The following is a 21,293-nucleotide window of genomic DNA, read 5'->3' as shown; positions in this document are numbered from 1 at the left end:
TGGGATTCTTTTGGTAGAAGGGTATAACATATAAAAGAGAAAAATGGCATAAACTCAAGTTATTTTGAACTGAAAACTCAAAAGGCTCATCACAAAAAATGCTGAAACGGGACAGAGATTTCAGCTGTGTCAGACCATTTATTCCTTGTCCACTTTCAAAAGGAGATTCAACATAATTGCAATGATTTCACAAATGGCATTTTGATTTCGAAAGAACTGCATTTTCCAAATTAAAAAAAAAAAAAAAAAAGAAAGAAAGAAAGAAAAGAAAAGAAAAGAAAAGCTGTAGCATGAAAGGTTTTCTTATCAGCCCCAGTGAACGATATAACCTCAGCAGTTCAATACAACACACAGAGCCTGGAATGAAGAATTAAAAGTTCCTGAAATCCTGTATTCTGTCAATACAGAGGATTTTTTATTTTTATTTTTTAATTAAAAAAAAAAAGAGGAGGTTTTGACACCATATGATATTGGAGTGTGAGGGCTGCCGAGACCCCACCCTGCATCTGGCAGGCAGGGAGGTAACCGAAAGCTGCTCGGTCTCCCGTGGGCCATCTCCTCACAGGTGGAAAGCTGGGGGTAACGGAGGGGGGTTTCTGGGCAAAAGCAGTCGGGAGCACCCTGGGGAGCCCTATAGAAATGACTCACTTGCAAGGGGTGGGGGCGTTTTTTGGAAGAAGGTTGGCGGGGAGCAGGCTGCTCGGCTGGCCCTTGGGACCGGGGCTGTGAAAAGACTGGGAGGTTTCATAGGCTGAGCAGGCTGCTGCTGTGCTTTAACGTAGGAGGGAAGGGGAAGGGGAGGAGAATAGAGGGAGGGAATTGTTTTGGTCTTTGTTTGGGTAACAACATCAGGAGAGACAGTTTGGTAGGGTTATCCAGCGTGACTTTTTTTTTTGTTTGTTTTCTTTTTTTTTTTTTTTGGCTTGCATGTTTTGATGACATAAAGCTGCAGGCGGTTTGCCTTCAGCAAGGCTTATGCTGAGGTTTTTGTGAAGTGCCCAATACAGAGATGTTTTAGCAAAAGCCCCGTGTTTCTGCTGGGAAGAATTGTGCTTTTACTGACAGCTTATTTCACTCAGTCAAAGTGGATGTTAGCGTAGAAAGATTATCATAAGTATACTGCTAAAAGACCAGTTCTGCCACAGCTGTTCACACCAGAGCACTTGCCTCACTTTAGCATCCCCTCCACAGTCTTCATATTTGTCCTGAATCCTGTTATTTCTGTGACTGTGATTTGTTTTGCCTTTTGCACTATGGTTGTCAGCAGTGCCATAAAGATTTTTTCACCATGGCGGAAAAATAGTTCAGGTTAACCTCTGTTTCTTGAGAAATGAGAGCGAATCAAATGCTTAAATCCAAACCCTGTTTTTCATTTGAATATTTTTCTGGAGTTCACTTTAGAAATAAAATAGAACCAAGGTAAATACCAGTTAAACAGTGGACATTGTCTGGACCAAATTATTTTCATTTTCCCAAAGCCAAGTTCTTCTAATGACCCAAAATATAAAGCTACTATTTTTTTTTAAATATTCCAACTTCAGCTAAAAAAAAATGTCTTCTGATTTCAGGCAAAATGATTTTGAATGGCAGTATTACTAGTGGAACAAAAATTATGCTACTCTCACTGTTCTGCTTTTGTTCATTTTGGTTTTAATGACAGGCCTTTACCCAAACCAAACCTAAGAGGTATTAGATCAGTAAAATTACAAAAGAAGTTTGCATGAATGCCCCAGGAATGAAACCAGTAGAGCATTTTACGTAAATCTGAGGATAACATGTTGCTAAATCTCCTGTTGTCTGCAAAGACATGGCTAGACTCTTCACAGATTGTCTTTTTTACCTTTTTGAAGGAGTGATTCAACATTAAGAGAAAGAAATAAGTTTCTAAAGTTTTTGAAAAATATCTGTTGAAGCATAAAACCCAAGAAAATAATCAAAAACCCCAGCAAAATAATTGAACTCTATCTCCTTTGTTGTATACTTTGGACTTACTGCACCAGAGCAACTATGAGCGCATGACAGGGTAGGATCCAAAAGATGCAGCAAAGATGCGTCTTTCATTTTAGACGTGTCCACACACTTCCTTCGGTTATATTGCAGGGTGATGTGGCCTTGCTAATGTTAGACTTGCTAGTCCAGATGTTGGTAGCTGCCTCTTCATAGTGGTTCACAAGTAAGCATTCACTGCACTGCTCCGGTGATTTCATAGACAGCCTCGGTTCCCGTGGTTTTGAGAGTGTTGAGAGTTAGCTAGAGTATGTCTCCACTATACTATCATCACTGCCATGGCACTGACTTATTTCTACAGGAAATGTCAAACCTCCAGAGAAAATCTGGTAGTTACTGATGTCTGCAGTTTCCTTCTTTTTTGTCCTTCTCCCACTCCCGCTTTCCATCCCCACCCCCCTTCATGCGTTACTCCAGACTCACAGCCTACAGCAATATGTGGGGGATATAATATTCCAGTACAACACCAAACATAAAATGAGATGTGTGACAAATTGTAATGACAAGGTTGATCAGGGTCTGTGTGTGGAGGGACTGTTTGCAGCACATGACTCAGAAACAGAGAGCTGGGTTAACATGGTGAATGCATTTAAGTCATGGCATATGAAGGATCCCAGAAAAGTAGCTCACTGTCTTTTTAGTCCTTAGCTCTATAAATGTGGAAAACTGAGTTCCATATGTTTGGGTGTTTTCTGTTTAGGAACTGGCTTAACTTTCCAGTGACGAGTAAAACAATATGCTACTTTTCTGGGTGTCCCATGCCCCCGTGCTCCCCAGCTAGTGCCCATGAGCACTGCCAGCTCCTCTGCCCCAGTTCCTGTCCCTTGGTGGATGCACCCTGAGGTCTATGGGTTCACTTTCAGCCGGGCATGGGTTGGTGGCTGGCTGTGAAAGGCTGGCATTTGCAGTTGCACAAGTCTAGGTCCTGCTCTTTGCTACCTTGTGTGAGTGTCCTAACACTGTCTGGTTTTTTGACTCTCCCACCTGATTTCTCCATTTCTAGCTGATGGTGAGGGTAGCTCAGGCCTTCCATGAAGCAACCTGACTTCTGCTTCCCTTGCTGTGCTGCAGACAGTGAGTACCCCCACCTTGCGTGGGCTGTTCAGAACTGCTGACTCCCGGGTTACTGGAGAAGCCCTGGAGCTATGCAGACACATAAACCTGTGATGTCCCAGCTACAGCAACGTACCACAGCCTCCCTCCTTTGTCAGACCCAGGGCAGAAGCAGTGAGAAGCACACCACTCCACGTGTGGAGACTTAAGCTCTGAGCGATTGCAGTCTGAGGTCTCTGATTTCCAAACTGCTGTGCCTGGTGGAGCACGGAGCCCATATATAAGATGATGCCAAACCAAAGCCTTACTTTGAGTTTTGGGTTTCGTCTGAACTTCATTTATCTATAGGAACTTAATTCCTTCAGCCAACACATGACTACACACAGACGGGACTGAACTTCATGGATATCCTCCCTCCATTATATTCACTTTAAGTGGCAGCATCACAGAAAAGTTCCTGAATGATGAACTCTGCCAAAGGCGTTCCTGGCAAATAATTTCCTCCCTTTCCTGAGCTTCAAAAAATGTAGGAGATAAAGACTTATCTCTGTAACAGGTATTTGTTGTAACAGGGTGAATAGAGCTGTATTACAGAAATCATAACTCAGAAAAAAAAAATCTAACAGATGGAAACAAAAGTGTGTTTTCAGCAAATGTCATCTGATTACACAACTCAGTTTTTTTGTGTAAGTGCCTTTTTATTGCTTCTAGGACGAGGTTAAGATAAATACCTTAAAAGCAAAAAACATTAAATGCCTTTATTTTATTGTCTGTTTTGCTCTATTTCATGTATTTGTTGAAATGAAAAAAAATAGATGGAAACTAAAGCATCTCTGTTGCTATAGTTATAATACCATTTCCCACCTATATATGGGAGTACAGGCTTGCAGGCTGCTCCAACCTTTTCACCACCAGAAGGTACCAGATTTTTAACTCAGTCCTGGCCCAGGAAGGTCATATTTCATCAGTAAGTATAAGAAATAGACATTTATAGCCAGGCTTTGTGTGCTTCGGCAGCACAGTTCACCTCCCATCAAAGGACTGAGCAGGAGGTAATCACCCTATGGGGTCCCTGTTGGACCAGAATAAGTGACAGCATTTTCTCTCAGTGACAAAAGGCATTCATAGATGGGTCTGAGAGAGATTAGAAAATTTTAATTCACCCAGAAGTGAATTTCCTTTGGTTTCTGGGACTGTTTCCTCCCTTACAATTTCTCATGAACTTTCTCCCTTCAGGTGACAGTAATACTGTCCCAGTAGAAAATACTTCTTGGGACGGTCATGGCAATGAAGGAGACATGGGTCCCTTACCTTCTTTGTAGAGTTGCTCAGAAGAAATATCTTGTGCTCCAGCAGGCCAGTTTCATGCAACATCTGTGACATGAACAGTGGCAGTGCTCTTACCCACTTGGAAAGCGTATGAGAATCAGAGATCCCATTTCCAGGATGCATTTGGCTCCAGAAGGTTGCACTGCTGTGCAAGCCTTGGCCTTGCTGCTGACCACCTGGACACGTTTTGCATCAGGGAGAAAGTGGGGGCAGTAATGATTATACAGTACACACAGAAGAGTCAATAATAGTACCAAAAGGCAACAAACAAAGGAGTATTGAGACAGGGATTGTTTTTGTAAGATTATACCCAATTCAGTCATTCTATGACTACATATATTCTTCTGTTTATTTATGTAATAAGCTGCCCTTGTAAGGCTCTGGCAGATAAAAAAAAATGGAGTCTTTCCAGATGTGTGAAAAAAGCAGTTACTTGGAGAGGATTTTATACACTGTGTTGCTACAAGAGATTTTAACTCACCAATCATCATCAAGAGTATTTGGATTTTCCTTGCTAAACCACAAAAACCTTAATGGGGAAAATCATTAAACATATAAAGTTATAGCAATATAAATATTTAACTAAAACCATTATTGAGATGGCTCTTGGGAACCCATGTTTCTGTAAACTTTAAGCACTATAATGAATATACACATACCCTTCTTCCTCTTTCTCTCATCCCATGAAAGGCCAAAATTGCTTCAAGTGATGGCTGTGAGGCTGAGTAACTTCACAAAGTTTTTCTTCCTTGCCTTGTCCTAAGAACACAATTTTCATCCCGGTGTATGGCATAGCAAAAGGTAAGTTAATGTCTGATGAATAAATGTAAATGTTTAAAAATGAGCTGAGAAAGCTATATAATAGCAGAGCCAGGGAGGCCACCTTGTAGTGCCTGTGTTTTACGATCTGTGCTTTTAACGCACAAATGTGAGTATATTATAGTTCATATTTGAAAGGAGGAGAAAATCTTTTATATGTCTTCCCTAAAACGTGCAATCACAGCAAACCTCTGCAAATTAACCCCTATGAATCCGGTCATATGAAAGGCTTCATAATAAAGAAAGGTTGTATGAACTTCAACATCACTGTTCATTTGTTTCAGAGCATTTTTGGAAGAGCTGCTATATTAATTATGGGCCTTTCTGACATTTTTTTCTGGAGAACAGAGAAAGAAACTCAGGATTTGAAACCTCAGGCTTCCCTTCCCTCAACATGAACAAGGAAGCTCACAAGATAAGAGCTTAACTTTGATTGTATTTTTTGTCATATTTTAGAAGCCCATGTAAGTTTAAAATGAGGACCTGAGCCTATGATTCAGTAAGCACCCTCTGGGAATTACAGCCTGAAGCCTGAAGGGATAAGTTAAGGATAACTAATGGTGAGCTGTTTCCGGGATCCAGGATGCCTTTCTGGCTCCTCCAGGAACCAAAGGACTGGGAGATCCCTCTGGCCTGTCTTTGAGGAGTTTGTCTGTCATAGACATCCCCATCTCTGACACCCCTTCAACTTTGAAACAGCTTATAATAATTTCAGGAACTGAACTTCACAACTATCTCTGGCAGGGAAGAGAAAGCCTTTTAATCTCTGACCAGGACAAGGTGAAGCCTGCCGTAGGTCTGCTGGGCATTGCTCTTCACCCTGGGGCTGACCAGTGCCTGTAGGCGCTGACCCTAACTTCACACAGCTGCTTTATGTCGGATGCACTGTATGCCATTAGAAAGGGTTTTTTGATGCAGCCCAACGGATTTCCTTCTCTGTCCCCTTTGAAGTGATGTCACTGTTTTGAATTTACATGGTTAAATCAGAGTAGCCTTAAACACAGTGTATTCATGTGCCAGGATATTGTGGATTTACTGAAAGCTCACAACAAATCAAAGCAAAATATGAAACTCTACGTTTTATGTCTTTATTAACATGTTTAATAATTTTTTAAATTTAATTACTTGTATAATCAAACAAAGGCTCCATAGTCTCTCAGTATATTGCACAGTTTTAGGGCCGACAGATATTGCAGAAGGGGTTATGCCTTTTCTGTAAGCCTTTAAGGGGTTTAATTACAATCAAGTTTCAAAAGTCACTTCAACTGGAAATGTAAATGGAAGTCATCAAAGAAGTTTGCCTTAAGATATAGTACCTGGCTATAGTGTGTCGGAATATATAGTGTCGGAATAATGAAGGATATATTCTTCACACACCCATCACAGTCTGTGTTCCCTTTCTTGTATAGCTTAAGAAAAACACACAGTAAAGCACTGTTACTGGCTAAGCACCAAGTGGCATTATAGCATCCAGTCCTTCCCCCTGTACACTGTGCTACTCAGTAGTGGCAATAGCCGTAAGATACGTGACCCTTTTGGTGTTCTTTTTGCAGGCTGTGCTGTGTGCAAATACTGTCTTTACTAAAAACGTCTTCTGCATTCTGCTAAAGATAGCCTTCTATCAATAGTGTCCCGATTTGGCATCTTGTAGTGCACATGTGCTAGAAATATATCTTGACCCTGTTTGGGTTTTGTTGTATGGAAAAGTACAGCTTTTTCCATTGCAACATATAATTGTCCATAGTTGCACCAAAACTTCTTTTGAAGAGACTGCTAAGTAGAAAAGAGTTAAAATATGCTAAGGATAACGCCATTTCTAAGCAAAAGTGCAAAAGTGTAGAGTAGTATCAGTAATGACATCCTTGGCTGGGGTAGAAAAGGTCTACCTAAGGTATAACATTGACCTATAAGGACAGGTATGTCATTTCTTTGCATAGTAGTCAATAGGAATGTAAATAAAAAGCTTGAGACAACCTTGTCATGCAACAGGAGCAAAGTCTGGTCTGCCACCCAGCAGCGAGTGCAATACAGTACTCAGCCAAGCAAAAATCCATCCCTCCCTCTGCAGCTTCAACCCCTGTCAGACCACATGTGTCCAACCGAATAGATATGTTTCCCATAAAATCTTGGCTTTCTCCTATCGGTGGTCAGATATTAATTAGGCAGGACCTTGGCCATCAACCCAAACAGTGATAACCTCCCATAGGCTAAATGAGGTATGCACAGAGCTTCTACATGTGCAAGTGGGAATGGGGATGATCATCACATTCACCCCCACAAAACTGTAGCTGGCTTGCTGTGTGTAACAACAACGGCAGGAGCTGACCTGACAGAAAGGCTCAGTTTCTGTATAATAAAGAATTACCCTCTGTGTGAATGTTTTCAGCTTGGTGGACAGCTGTTGGAAAAACAATCTGGGAAATAACATAATGGATCAAGATGAGAAACCTCTTGACATGGAATCAGAGACTCATTTCAGAACATCTGCATGTTTCCTGACCACAGGCTGAAACAGTAGTGTTGTTTTGTCCACGCAGAATGTCCCTGAAATAAAGAGATCAGAAGAGAATTAAAGAGCTAAACCCCCTTTCTCAGGAAGGAAGAGACAAAGCATTAAGTTCAACGATGCTCTTTGCAAGCCCAAGTTCAAGAAAGATAAGCTGGAGGGAAGGGCACTTATGTTGTAGACTTTATTGTTTTTTAATTTTGTTTGCTCTTAGATGCTTTGATTCTAAAATGTTCTTGTGGGGTTTTCCCTCAAGGCTTTGTTCACTGCTTCAGTCAGTGCTTACTGTGCTGGGATTAAGTCCAAGGCTTAGTCTGGTTTATAAAGGAAACACAATAAAGAAATGGAGACAACTGGCCCGTGGGAGCTATGATGGCTGGAGAGCAGAGAAGGTGGTGAATTTGGGGAGGCCACAGGAGTCAGAGGCTGTGTACCCTGCAGCTGTGGAGGGCACAGGGTAGCATTTTGTCTTCTGCACCATCTTCTCATTCAAATAAAAAAATTTTGGACAGAGGTAGAGCACTTGCACTGTAAAGCAACTATAACAGAGAAACCTGTCTTTGGTTTTACGAAATCCATTGCAAATGGCCATGGAAGAGTCTCTGTAGTCAGAGATGAGTGCTTGGCATGTGCTCTGTTGGTGTCCATTCTAGACCCTGTGTCATCAAAGGAGGAGGTGGTGGGAACCATGAGATGAAATTCCCTTGGTGAAATTCAGTCTGCCAGCCCAGACTGTTGACATGACACTGCATTTAGAGATACACTGTGAGCTTTTCAGGCAAAGTTGAAGGCATAACCAGCCAAAAAAGTCCTTCAGCTAGGACTCCCTGGGTAACAGGCAGTTTTCATCACTGTCTTGAACCCAAGCAGTTAAATTCTGGCTTAATGGGCTTTGGTTTTCCAAGTAGGTGGTCTGAGCAGGAACTGCTGCTCCTGAGGAGAAATACAGGTGGCTGACGGCTGAGCTCGGTCTGCAGCCCCACGAACGGCAACGGGGCACAGTCTTGCTGGGAGCCTCAGAAACTCTTTCTTCCCTCTGAGCACACATTTCCACTGCTCCCTGTCCCCCCGCATACTGTGCAGCCATAAATCCTGCCCCCAAGCTCCCTTACTCTGCTCAGCTATTAACTTTCACACATGATTTTTTTTTCTTTTTTTTTTCTTCTGGATTTTGCAGTGCTGAAATTTCACCAAGGTTGCAGTAATTTCAAATTTTGGCCCATTTAACATCAGGACAACTGCCCAAGCCCATTTATTACAAACATATGTTATGAATTCACTTAAAACAAACAGTCTTTTATTTTCTCAACTCGCAATAATCACACTCCAGACTTACTTAAAGCAAATATCATTTAAAAGCAGTATTTTTTTTTTTTATAGCAAATCTGTTCTAGTAGTGGGTTGGAGATCAAAAGGTAGGTAAAGCCCTAATGTGGGCTAAATGATACAATAAAACCTATCAGAAAAGGTGAAATCATAGTGTTTGCAAGGTTGTCTTACTCTCTGCCTCTTACCTTCCCACTTCTCGTTTTTTTTGTGGGTTTTTTAATTATTATTATTTTATATTTAAGACAAAACAAAATGAAACAAAAATAAATAAAGCCCAGCGAAATAATACAATGCCCAGAAGACAGAATGTGTCCCATGGCCAACCTGGATTTCTACATCCTTCCCAGCCTCCATGAGGATGGTGGCTGGAACCAGTGCCTTTATGCAAGCACAGTTAGCGTTCACTTGTCTGTCCTTGATTTGTTTCAGAAGAAATCACCCCACAGCTTCAGAGTAGTCTAGAAACAAAGTCAGGCGTTCTGAAGCAAATGCTTCAGGGTGAATGATGACACATGTCTGGTTTATGAATGCCACACTCGGATGTGATCCCTGCAGTGAGTTTCCACCATCAGAGCAGCTGAGCTTTTTGTGATGAGACAGACCGCTGCCATTCAATGTCATGCTTTAGAAGAGAGCCAAGGTTGAAGCCTAGCTCACCTTTATTAGAGGGATTAACTGCTACAGCAGAAAGCTTTTCTCTCTCCCTCATCAAGTAGAGCAAATAAGCTTAACAAATTTGGGAGTATGAGAACTGACTTGTCAAAGTGAAGAAGAAAGGTTTTTGCAATGCTGCTGCCTCAGGTCAGCACAGGACGATGCTGTTGCAAAGGTTTGGCACAGTTTTTAGGCTGTGGCCAGTGCTAGTCTGTGCTTTTATTGGTCAAACGAAGCTCAGAAGTCCAAGTACCAGTGCTGCTCCCCCACTGAATGGAGAAGGTCTTTTGGTGTCAGTGGGTAGGGAGAGTGTAACACAACGCAATTAAAACTTGTTTAGAGGCACAAATTAACTATTTGTGAAGAGCTTTTATGCTCTGCAAAGTCAGATGGACAGGTTTGCAGGTACCTGTCCTGGGGAGCAATGCCCTCCACAGCCTGGATGATTGACCAGGGTGAGAGTCTGTCCCAAGAAACACATCTTCATTTCAGTCATCCAGCAGGAAAGGTGAAGCAGACTGTTGAGTGCTGTCCTTGATTATTACGCTGTTCTGCACTTTTTATTACAGATTTCTGTAGAGTAAGGTCTCCCCACATCTTGCTCTTTCAACATGTCAGTTCCTCTTGTGGTCACCAACATGAAATAAGTGTGGCTGTCTTTGAGCACAGCACACCAAAACCCATGATGCGGCCACAGCAGAAAGCAGCAGGCTCCAGCCTCCACTCTTACATCTTGTCTGTAGAAGCTCACGGTGGGGAGCAAACTCTGCTGGCAGGGGGTGAGAGGGTGAGGGATGGGTAACACAGACCAGTTGGTGATGATAATGCATGAGGTTGTTGGCAAAGTACTCAGCCAGCCTGGGCTCCCTATATTTTCCATGCCTGAGTCAGCTCCTTTTGCATATAGTTCTTTCTTTTGCTATGGTCTCACCTGAAATGGCAAAGAAAGTCTCCCTGCGTGCTGTGCTCTCAACAGCTTTGATCAGGACTACCTCTTCACAAGGAGCATGAGATACCAGCACCAGGCCACAACAAAGGAGTTATTAAATGTTTCTGCACTTGCACAGGTCTTTGGTGCACGGGGGGCGTGTTCCCAGTGGGGGCTAATCAGCGCTGTTTGCCAGAGCCTGTAGCAGGATGCCATTTTACCCCAGCTGTGCATCTAATCCCAATTTTGCATTCCTGTATACTGCTGTGTGAAACATCAGCTGAAAATGATGCTACTTAGTATTTTGAAAGGCATCTTCTACGCAGAGTGGAAGGCAGCTCCCAGTAATTCCCTACTTGACAGTTATTTAATACATTTCAGCTCTAGTTTCAGCTCTACATTTAGATTTACAAAGAATGGATTCCTGACATTTTGTCAGTTTTTTCATCCCTGCCTGTATTCCCACTTCATCTCACATTTCCTCAGTTCATTACAGCAACCCCTGCTATGACAGGATAAAGCCATACACAAAAAGCCCTTTCATGGCCACTTCACATTGATATCTATTTTTGAGAGAGAAACTGAACTGAAGCAGCATGACTCTCTAATTCACTTTTTCTCCTTGTCAGCAACTGGATTGACAGGGCTGGGGTACAGACAGGCACACTGTCACCTCCAGTTTAAATGCCCCACTGGGATGTAAATTCAGAATGAAGGGAGTGAAAAAGTTCCAGCCCAGCCAAAATCTAAAACACATTTAATGTATACACCACATGAGGACAGCTATCATCTCCTTTTGTGAAGGGAAGCTTGATGCTTGCAAGATGGCTTCTGTACTGAAGAAAAAAGGGGTTGCAAGGCTCCTCAGACCTGTAAAGGCTCAAGTTGCAGTTGTTGCCTGAATACCATTATCTTTGGGGTTTTATCTAGTGTAGAGGAATGAAGCTGGGTTAATTAGCATTGATAATATACAACTGTGGGTTGGCTTCAGGGGTGGTGGGTTGGCTGATGTAGATAAGGTGCAGCTGTGGGTGGTTCTGTCAAGAGGCTGGGCAGCCAATGAAGAGAGAGGAGGAAGAAGCAGAGAGAATATGTGCCCTGGATGAGGCAAAACTAGGAAAAGGCAGCAGAGGGATTGGTGTGAAGAGTGTTTTGGTATGTGATGGTAAAAGACCTTGTTGCAGCCGGCTAGTTTGGACAGTGCTGCAGCAGCCTGGCAGGTATCTTTCTCCCAGCACAGCCTATCTGTTAGTGACCGTTCTCATGCTTGTTTGCTATAACAGTTTAGAAGATGGGGACTTTCTTCTGCTACACCTGTTTTAGCAAAGGTGGGGCAGGTCAGAAGGTCACAGGGCTTTTCTGTTTTGTTGTTTCTTCTTGCTTGTAGCACAAGAAGGAGGAAATATTCAATAAAATTCAAAGGTAGCAAGTTCAAAATGGAAGCAAGAAAATATTTCTTCACATTTTGGCACCTATAGTGATATATGTTTTGACACAGCATCAAGAAAATTAAGACTAGGGAATGTTTTAAAGCAAGATTAGATTTGGCAATGTATTTTGGAGAAGGTGTGAACATGCAGATGTTGAAAGTCAATGCTAGAAATATTTTGTAAAGGACGGAAACACTGTGCCTCAAGATTTTATCTCATCTCCATTCAGGATTAGGAGGAGATATTTCTAGGTTTTAGATGATACTTCAACTGTTTTACAGGGGATTATTGATAGCTTTGTCAGATAAACCTGGTGTTGACCTTTCTCAGAGAGATCTTTACTAGTCAGGCTTCCAGATGTACTGAAAAGCCTTGTATTATTAACTCCATCTCTTCTATATGTTTTCTGGAAGTGGTGCATGTTAGTCTAAATTCTCCTTCCAGAGAAATCGGACTTCTCTGAGTCCATTCGGTTTCTGACAATGACAGTTTTTGCCAGCCCCAGGCTTTGAAACACCCCCTTAGCCCTCTTGTCACCCCTCTGCCCCAGTTCCTGAGCTCAAAAAATGTTGCTCACTGTCTGGCTGCCTCCTTGGTTTTCCTGCCATGTACAAGCTACACAATTTGGATTGCAACTGCTGACAATAAGATCAAAACAAAGTGCTGAGAACTAGATAGTGATTGTAAGCATTAACTCTGTTGTGCATTTAATTACTATAATTATTTTATTTTTTTGGCTAATTGAAGTAATGCTGGCTCAAGCTGTTGGACAGAAGTGAATTTTGTTCTTACTGAAGTCCATGAAAATGTATCCACGCCATAGAGAAGAGCAGCTCTGCCATGGATCCCTTCCTTTCTCCCCCATGAACTCTCTGCACTACCTGGAAGAACCTCCGTTAGCCTCCTGACACAATTAGGTTGCTCCACCTGATAAAGCAGGTAACACTCTTCCTTACTTTAAGAAGGAATTATTATCTTCTGGAAGGTGTGAGAATTAATACATAAGAAATCACAAAAGCACCCCGTGGCCACAAATTAATGGATGACCTATTCACTCTGATGATCGCCTTTCCTATGAAAAGCATATCCTTGCACAATCACACCTCGGACACACGTCCACTAGCGTCAGTTGCTCTGTACAGTAATGTCAAACTCATTCCACAGCCAGCGCCAAATTCCACGTCCAGCTACTCCCAGAAGTCCAGGATATGAATTTCAGACAACATATTTTTTGACAGCCCAGACTGGCACACCCACTGACCTCATGGGGAGTTCTGCACATACTTCAAGGGTAGAACATGGCTTTTAAGTAGTAAATCGTTGTTTATCTGCCCAATGCCTTCTTACACTCAGTGTTGCTGAGTAAGATGTGTTCCGCTTCTCTGCGCTTTCTCCCCGTTCTCCTCCACCCCCTGTACTCTTCTCTCCCTCTTCTCACTCATCTCTTCCTCCTTCTGTATTTTCTTCCCTGTCATAGTTCCCAGCTTCCACCATGAAGCAAAAAAATACTTCATATCTCCATCCTTGGGATAAAAACTGTCATTAGATTAAACTTATTCAACATAAACTCAGTAAACTAGTTTTCAGCTGGATATGGTTTCCACACATGTATAGCTCGCTGTCTGCTAACCTTTTGGTTTAATCAGGCTGGTATTACACCATTTTAGTTTAAGTCTAATAATTTCAGATGACATTCAGGCATTAAATTTGATGTCTAAGTAAGTTAAATGAATCCCAGAATAACCTTGCAAACTGTCTGTAGGCCCAGGAAAGCAATTCTGCCACAGTTACGTTAAACAAAACATTTTGAAAAGCTCTCTTGCAGTCAATAAGGTTGCAGAAAGTATGTCAGCATTTAGTTTCTGTGCATTTCCAATCCTTTTGGTGATACAGTGTCTGTGTTTTCACATGATTCTTTTCAGTGAAAATGTTGATGAAATTGCCTGGGTTTTAAGTAGCTGTGCTTTATTTTTCTTGTTCAAAGCTGTTAAATAAAAACAATTCTTTTATCCACTCTTTATTTGGTTTGGCAGTGAGGAGGGTGGGATGCCCCCATTAAGTGAAGGGGTTTGACCCTGGAGGAGTGTGGGACAGGAAATGGAAGGAGACAAGTATGGATATTTTTTTGACACAAAACACCTAAAGATCTCTGGGTATTTTAACAAAATGGAAAGCATAACAGGAACAGCAAGGTAAGGTACTGTAATATTGTACCAGAAGAGGAACCAAGGAGGAAAATAACACAGGCTTTGCCCCTTCCTCTGCAGTCCCACCCATGCTAAAATACAGCCCGAGGGAATATTCAATCAATCACACACAGTGTAAGTGTCCACTCCATCAGCAGGGGTGATTCAAGGGGGAGATTTTGAGAAAAACAGAGCCGAACAAAGAGGGTGGCAGCCGGTTCACACTCACCTGCTCTCTTCGGTTTATGTGTCTGTGAAATTGGCTACCAGGGTTAGACCTCTTAATTCTGACTTTGACACTGACCCACGTAGTAACCTCAGTCAGGTGAATTCAGGTCACTCTTATAAAGGCCCAGATGTGTCATTCCTGCAAACACTTCTTTCCAGCATGTAGACCAGTAAAACCAACCACAGGACCGGACTCACCTCCATGGAGGACATGGCACTGGGCTCGGCAGTAGGAAACTCCCGCTTTGCCAGTATGGACAGTCTACTACTAAGTTACCCAACATCTTACCAGTCCTGGAGGCTGCCATAGGATTGCTCCCCAGTCCTTTCGCACAGAATTGAGGTGGCGGAGCCAGGGCCTCCTGCACCCACTGCTCCTGGAAAGGGCTCTTGCGTGTTGCCCTGAGTTCTCACCTTGGGAACACCAGAAGGTCGGACATATTCACCTCCCTGAGCACATAGCGTGAGCAGCTTCCCTTTATTAAGGAAGTGCTTAAAAAAGCACAGATGTCTCTAAATTAAGATAGAAACCTCAATGCAGTGTAAATGATAGACAGAGGGATAACAGAGGTGGGGAGGCTTGGGCTAGACTCTACATTTGGCGGCCTTTAGTAGATTTGGTAAATAGCTGAGAAAATACACGTAGTGATGAACAGGTGGTGTATCATCCTCCTGGCTGTTGGCCTGCCATGAAGTGACCCACACACAACCTACTTCTGTGAGCTCAGAGAGCTGCTGGAAGAGAACTAAATGGAGGATCTGGGCCTAATTTAACCAAGAAAACAAGAAATAGCTTTAGGAAAAAAACATTGATTCTTATGCTAAATGTGTTTATTTTCATAACAGCAGGTGAATAATGTCAGAGGAGGAACTTTAATCACAGCCAGAGCAAGTACACTACTGTGGCTTTAACTGAGGAATAATTAATTTTAAAGTAGTGCAAGTTACATTTTCTCAGGTTGCTTACTACACAGCATTTGTATGTAATCACTCACATGCACACAACATATCCTGGGACACATTAAGTCCTTAATTTTCCTGTATTTATAAAGGAGCTTCTTGCTGTTGAATTGCTCACAGCCCTTCCAGAATCCACAAGTATTTATGTAGCTTTTGCCAATGTTTATATTAACAGTAGAGGTGCTAACAGATCAGCAAGATAATTTTCCCTCAGGTCTGCGCAGGAATGTTCTGTACTTTCCCAAAGGAATCTAGAAGATAATCGACAATATTTAACAAAAAAAAGGATTCATTGTCAAATATGTTCCTTTTGTGCCAGTCCTGCGGTTTCTTAGGATATGATTGTTATGGTGGCTGTGTCTTTCTCTTTCATACACAGGTGTACACGTGTGCACAAGCTGGCATGGTACATCAGACATTGTTACAACATAACTACTATTTAGGACTAATTAGTCCAGATTTTGCCAGCTCAGTGGATCTTCCAAAGCAAAGAGCCTTAAATGTTTTTTCTCCTCTTTCCAACCTGTAGCTTGCCTGGATGAAGGCTTTAGGCACCCTGGCACCAAGGGATAATCACTTTCTTTCATGGGCAGATGCAAAATCCAGCAGAGACATCCTGCCTGCATGACAGCGAGCAGACTTGGCATTCTCCTTACACAGGACACAAAGCCACTGGCTAGTCCATCCTGCAACTTCTACATAGCTGCAAAAAACGCAAAAAGTGCAAAAACACTGGATGACAGGCTGAGGGGATGCTCAGTGCATCTTGTCTCTATCAATCAGATACAAATGCAATACTGTCCAGACATCTTCACCCAGCAACTTTCGGTTAAGGCGTGTCTTCATTAGGACTGAGGAGTGTGACCTACCGTCTTGCCCAGGGTGTAACTGGCAGGATCCCTTTGGGGATCACAAGAGCACAAACAGACACGTAATGGGTACCAGAGCAAGTCTGCATCTGAAGCTACGCCTAGGCTGGCCTGCAGTGAGAATTACGCATATTGGCTACAATCGAGCAAGCAATAAACATGAGTATTGGATTCAGAAAACATAAGGGCACCCAGAAAATCATAAAATGTTTCTCAATGTTTGTCAGGGACATTTAGCAATGACAGTGTAATTATACCAGTCCTAGAATTAGGGGAATATTTTTAAAAATATCTGTCAAGCTAATAAGTACACAGACTCTGAATGTTAGGCTTATGACTTAAAAATCACTTTTCAGCAGCAATTATTCTTTTAAGACAGGTGAAATTTGCACTTCTGAAATTTTTCTTCAGAATATATTATCTTAAAGAAAAACCTAAATAGTCACGTTATTAACCTGCACTGATTTAACTTACTGAAAAAAAATTTCAGGTGATGTGATTATGGATGCAGCATAAGAATTTAATATATTACATTTCCTAATTAACAAATCTTTCTTACTATTACAAGAAGAGAACTTTTACCTGAATGTGAATTATTCACATGAGCTACTCCCCAAATTTGTTCAAGTCCATTAATTATTTGGTTTCTGAGATAGCATCTCAGATTTCAGGAAAAGCAAAAACTGAAGTCTGGAATCAAGACGGGATTTTGTAGCTGCTTTAGGTGATTTCATCTAGCTTTACAAACAGTAGTTACTTCAGTGGGTCTATACCTACTTACAAAGATACGTCATTCAATATACTAAATCAGTGTGCTTAAAGACACATTTGGTTAAGCAGATCTCTGGAAAGAAGACCTTTACCTGGTTATTTTGGCCAGCTGTCTTGAGGTTCAATATAGTTCTCAGCATATGGTATGTCAGATATGTTCATTTCATATCTTCATTCCCATCTTCAAAAGTCAAATATTCATATAAAAATGCCTGGTCAAATGTAAACCCTGAAAATGGAACATGTTTGATATCACAATACTTTTTCCAATACCTGAAGCCACAAAGATTCACATGCTATCTTGACATATTTTTCCTTCTACATCTTTCTGACTTGGATAATCCCTAGCTGGGTCACAGGTTGTGTCCTGATAACATGCTCTGTGGTCACTGTAGCATCTATGATTACTTCTATCCACAAAATTCATCTTCTTTTCCCTCCATGTGAGCAGTATCTTTGAGGAACAGGCTCATTTCCTGAGAGGAAATGTGTTTCATATTAAAAACCTCCGCTTCAGTTGTCTCATTTGTATATCACCTAGTGTACTTCTAGTCTGGTTTCTCTTTTTCCTTGTTTCTCTTAAAATTTTTCCTTTAGAACTGCAACAGTCTCACCTACGGCCACTATTTACTTTAAAATGCAGTGCTTCTAGTCATCCCTTCAAAAATGTTGGCTGCCTTCACCTCCATGACTGCTTCCTTCCCTGTGCTTAAGAGGACGTACCATGTATGATTTGTACTTTTGATGCCTCCTCCTCCTCCTGCAGAACGTTACCTGCAAATTCCAGCCTGTAAACAACCCGATGAGCTTGTGAGGGCGTTTGTGAACACACAGATTATTGCAGTGAAATTCTTTAGTGGTGGGCCTGAAATACAGGGCTGTTTTGTCTACCTACTAGGGTGATGTTTTCAGCATGTCTGTGCTAGCAGTCTTCTTATTCCCAGCCTTGTCTGTCCACTCTCGCTGCTGGCATCCCCCTGCCAACTGGGGAATCTCTTTGCCAACTGCTTTTGGTCTTCATTGAAAATGAAAGACAACGCCAACATTCAGTGGATGTATTTTACTTCTGGGAAAAAACTAAGTAATGCGAACTCTCTAAGCAGGTTAAGCAGTCTCAGGAGCTAAGACAAAAGCATGCAAAGTGTCCAATCTAACTTGCACATGGCCTTAAACAACCCATGTCTTCCAGCCCTTTGTTCATAGAAATTTCCCATGTAGCAATTTTGGGGCAGGGAAAAGCTGCCCAATATTTTGTATACATAGAAGCTGTGAAGCTCTCTGTTCAGACAGAAACATTTGAGGAACAAGTGACCCTTGTAACAGGATATGTGTGATCCCAAAAGGCAGTGCATCTATTTAACCAGATGACATCGCAGTCCTGCATATATTATCATAACGATTGGTACAGGAAGGGATTTAACTGAGAATACAAGTTATCCTGCAGAACAAAGGTGAGTTGAAGGTAATGGCACTTGAGCTATCGCTCCAGCATTCTAATGACGGGACATCAAAGTGAACCCCGGAGTCACAAGTGCCAGTCGTCTGAGGAACACAGGAGAAGCCTGAGCTGGATATGATGTTCAGCTGCTGCACCTTCTATGTTGGGCATGTTCAATTCACTGCTGAAACAAGTCAGCAGAGAGACAGCAGAACAGTTTTAACCACTTATGTTAGAGATAAATTTCTCTTTTCTGAAGTCTTAAGTGCCTTAATTCTACACACTAGATAGCACTGAATAAACAGTTTTTCATATTGTTAAGATAAATCACAAATTGTTACAAATATTTCCCTGTTTTGATAAAGGCATTGATATCAAAGCTTAACAGCTGTTTGTAGCTGTATTCTGAGCCATTTTACTGTTCTTGTCTTGGCACAAGGAGAAAAAGGAAATCTTTCCAGAAATTAAATGGTTGTTATGATCATCCTTAGCAGACAATATAAGGACAATTCCCCCTCCATCTGTTGCACTTTCAGCAAAGGGAGAAGAAAAGGTTTCCTTTTCCTACCTTGGGTTTCCTCCAGGATGTCAGCATCTTCAGAAGTGTCCAGTATTTACCTTCTGCCACACCAGCCTCACATTCAAGAAGTAACACAGCAGAGTGTGGGTAATTTCAGCGTAGTTGCTTTTATATGTATTGGCAGATGTAGTTAATGTGGTTAACCATCGATGCTTGCTGCTGCTCTTCGGACGCTGAAATGTGTTTGTGCTGAGAATCTCAAATGTAATTTAAAGCGATCCCTGTAACTCATTGAAGCAGTCCAAGCTGGAAGAGAGTTGAGCACTTGCCTTCTGAAAATTGGGCACTTAGAAGATATTTTGGTACTGAGTACTGGAAATCAGTAGTCACACGTGGACGTCTTGACCTCACTCCTTTTCTGTTGAAGCTAAGGTGTCCATTTCACAGTGGTTTTATTTAGTTGGATGTGGCAGAATAAAACCAGCACATAACCTGATTATTTCCCCAAGGACAGTTTGGGCAAACAATGCCAACATGCTCATTGTGCTTGCTGTCTTTATATACACTGCAAATGGACAGGAAAGGAAAGTTTCTTTATTAACTTACAGACTTATCGGATGTCAAAAATAAAAGTAGTTCTGGTGTTAGGCCTCACTGCTGCACTGACAATGATGTTATCCATTTCACACCATCTATGGTCTCACTTCTTTGTTCAAATATTTTTCAAGTGCTTGAGAAATGTGAATGGTTCCATGGTGACGGGAGGGCAAAAAAATACAGAGCAAAAGACCCTTCCCGAATTGTACTCATTTCAATCATTTATCTCTCCAGAGCTCAGAAAAACATACTTGTGCCACTAATAAAACACATTACTGATTTTCCTAATGCTGGTCAGAGATCATGCTAATCAGGAGATCTTGCTATTCCTGTTGTCTTTTTACTCGTATGGAAAGAACATTTTCTTTAGCAAGGTGAACTTCCTAAACGTTATTTCTATGCTCAGCCATAAAAATTCTCAAATGAAATCATTATCTGCTTTAGGTTGGGAAAAATAATTTATTCTAATTAATTTGCAGCTGCCTCAGTTGCTTTGGTAATCTCAGATGCCTTGTCACCCCCAGCAACATATGTAGACTCTGATTCATGTGAGTTCATGTGAGTCCTGTGGTCCCACATGAATTGGAAGCAGGGATGAACTAGACAGCAGACATGCCCTATGACATTCAGTTTCTGGGAACTCAAAAAAACCTCCCACCCATGTCTTTGTTCAGTAGCAATGTGATTTAAACTCTGCCTATTTAACACAGATGTGATCATGCTTACAAAGATGCTTAAACTATTTCCCAACCATATTTTTGAGAAATTACTGGTTACGTGGACTCAGACTGCAAGTTCAACTATGCTGTTTCTGTTTGAAGAGAAAAAGAAAGCACAGGCATTACTGTTCGTGGTTGAATTTCTTGCTCCTTGGGTTTCCTTGTACAGGAAACAGATGTAAACCGAGATGTTCCAGCTATCAGAGAAATATGACATGCTGCCTTTCTCCCCTCTCCCCTTTTGGAATACTTCAGTTTCCAGATTCCTTGCTAGAAAGCCTAGATTTCGGGAGAAGGGGCAGAAGGTGGAGTGCGGGTGAAGAAAAGGAAAGGAAAAGAAAAAAGAAAAGGAAAAGGAAAGAAAAAGAAAAAATAAAATAAAATAATAGAAAATAAAAGGAAAGGAAAGAAGAGAAAAGAAGAGAAAAGAAAATAAAAGAAAGAAAAAAGAAAAGAGAAGAAAAGAAAAGGAAAGGAAAGGAAAGGAAAGAAGAGAAAAGAAAATAAAAGAAAAAAAAAAGAAAAGAAAGAAGGAAGGAAGGAGGGAAGTCCCTTTCTTCCCCTTGAACTAGGTTTTTGTTCTCATATCAACAATTCACTGCTTAGAATCTCCAAGAAAAAGAGCTGAGGGAAATATTCACAAAATTCTTCCTCAAGACCTTTGCTTTCAGAACGAATCTTTTATTCATTTGGACTTGTCACCTTCAATGAAACATTTTTGTCAGCAGAAGAGGAACGGTTTTGCACAGGAGCAGTGCAAGGGAAAGGCAAAGAGCCAGAGAGGGATTAGTAAAATCCCTTTTTCATACAAGCACAAGTTGTTGGAGTCAGTAGATCCATTTGCACTACTGCTTTGGTCATGATCCTGTGGACAGCTTTGCTGGTGCTTGGCACTGCCCAGGGAAGGTGGTCTGCTGAGAGCAGTGGGGAGGCTCAGGAGTGTAAAGTGA

Source organism: Falco cherrug, chromosome 3 (assembly GCF_023634085.1).
Source record: "Falco cherrug isolate bFalChe1 chromosome 3, bFalChe1.pri, whole genome shotgun sequence".
Lineage (NCBI taxonomy): Eukaryota > Metazoa > Chordata > Aves > Falconiformes > Falconidae > Falco > Falco cherrug.
The sequence above is the reverse complement of the archived record's forward strand: the minus strand, read 5'-3'. Positions refer to the sequence as shown.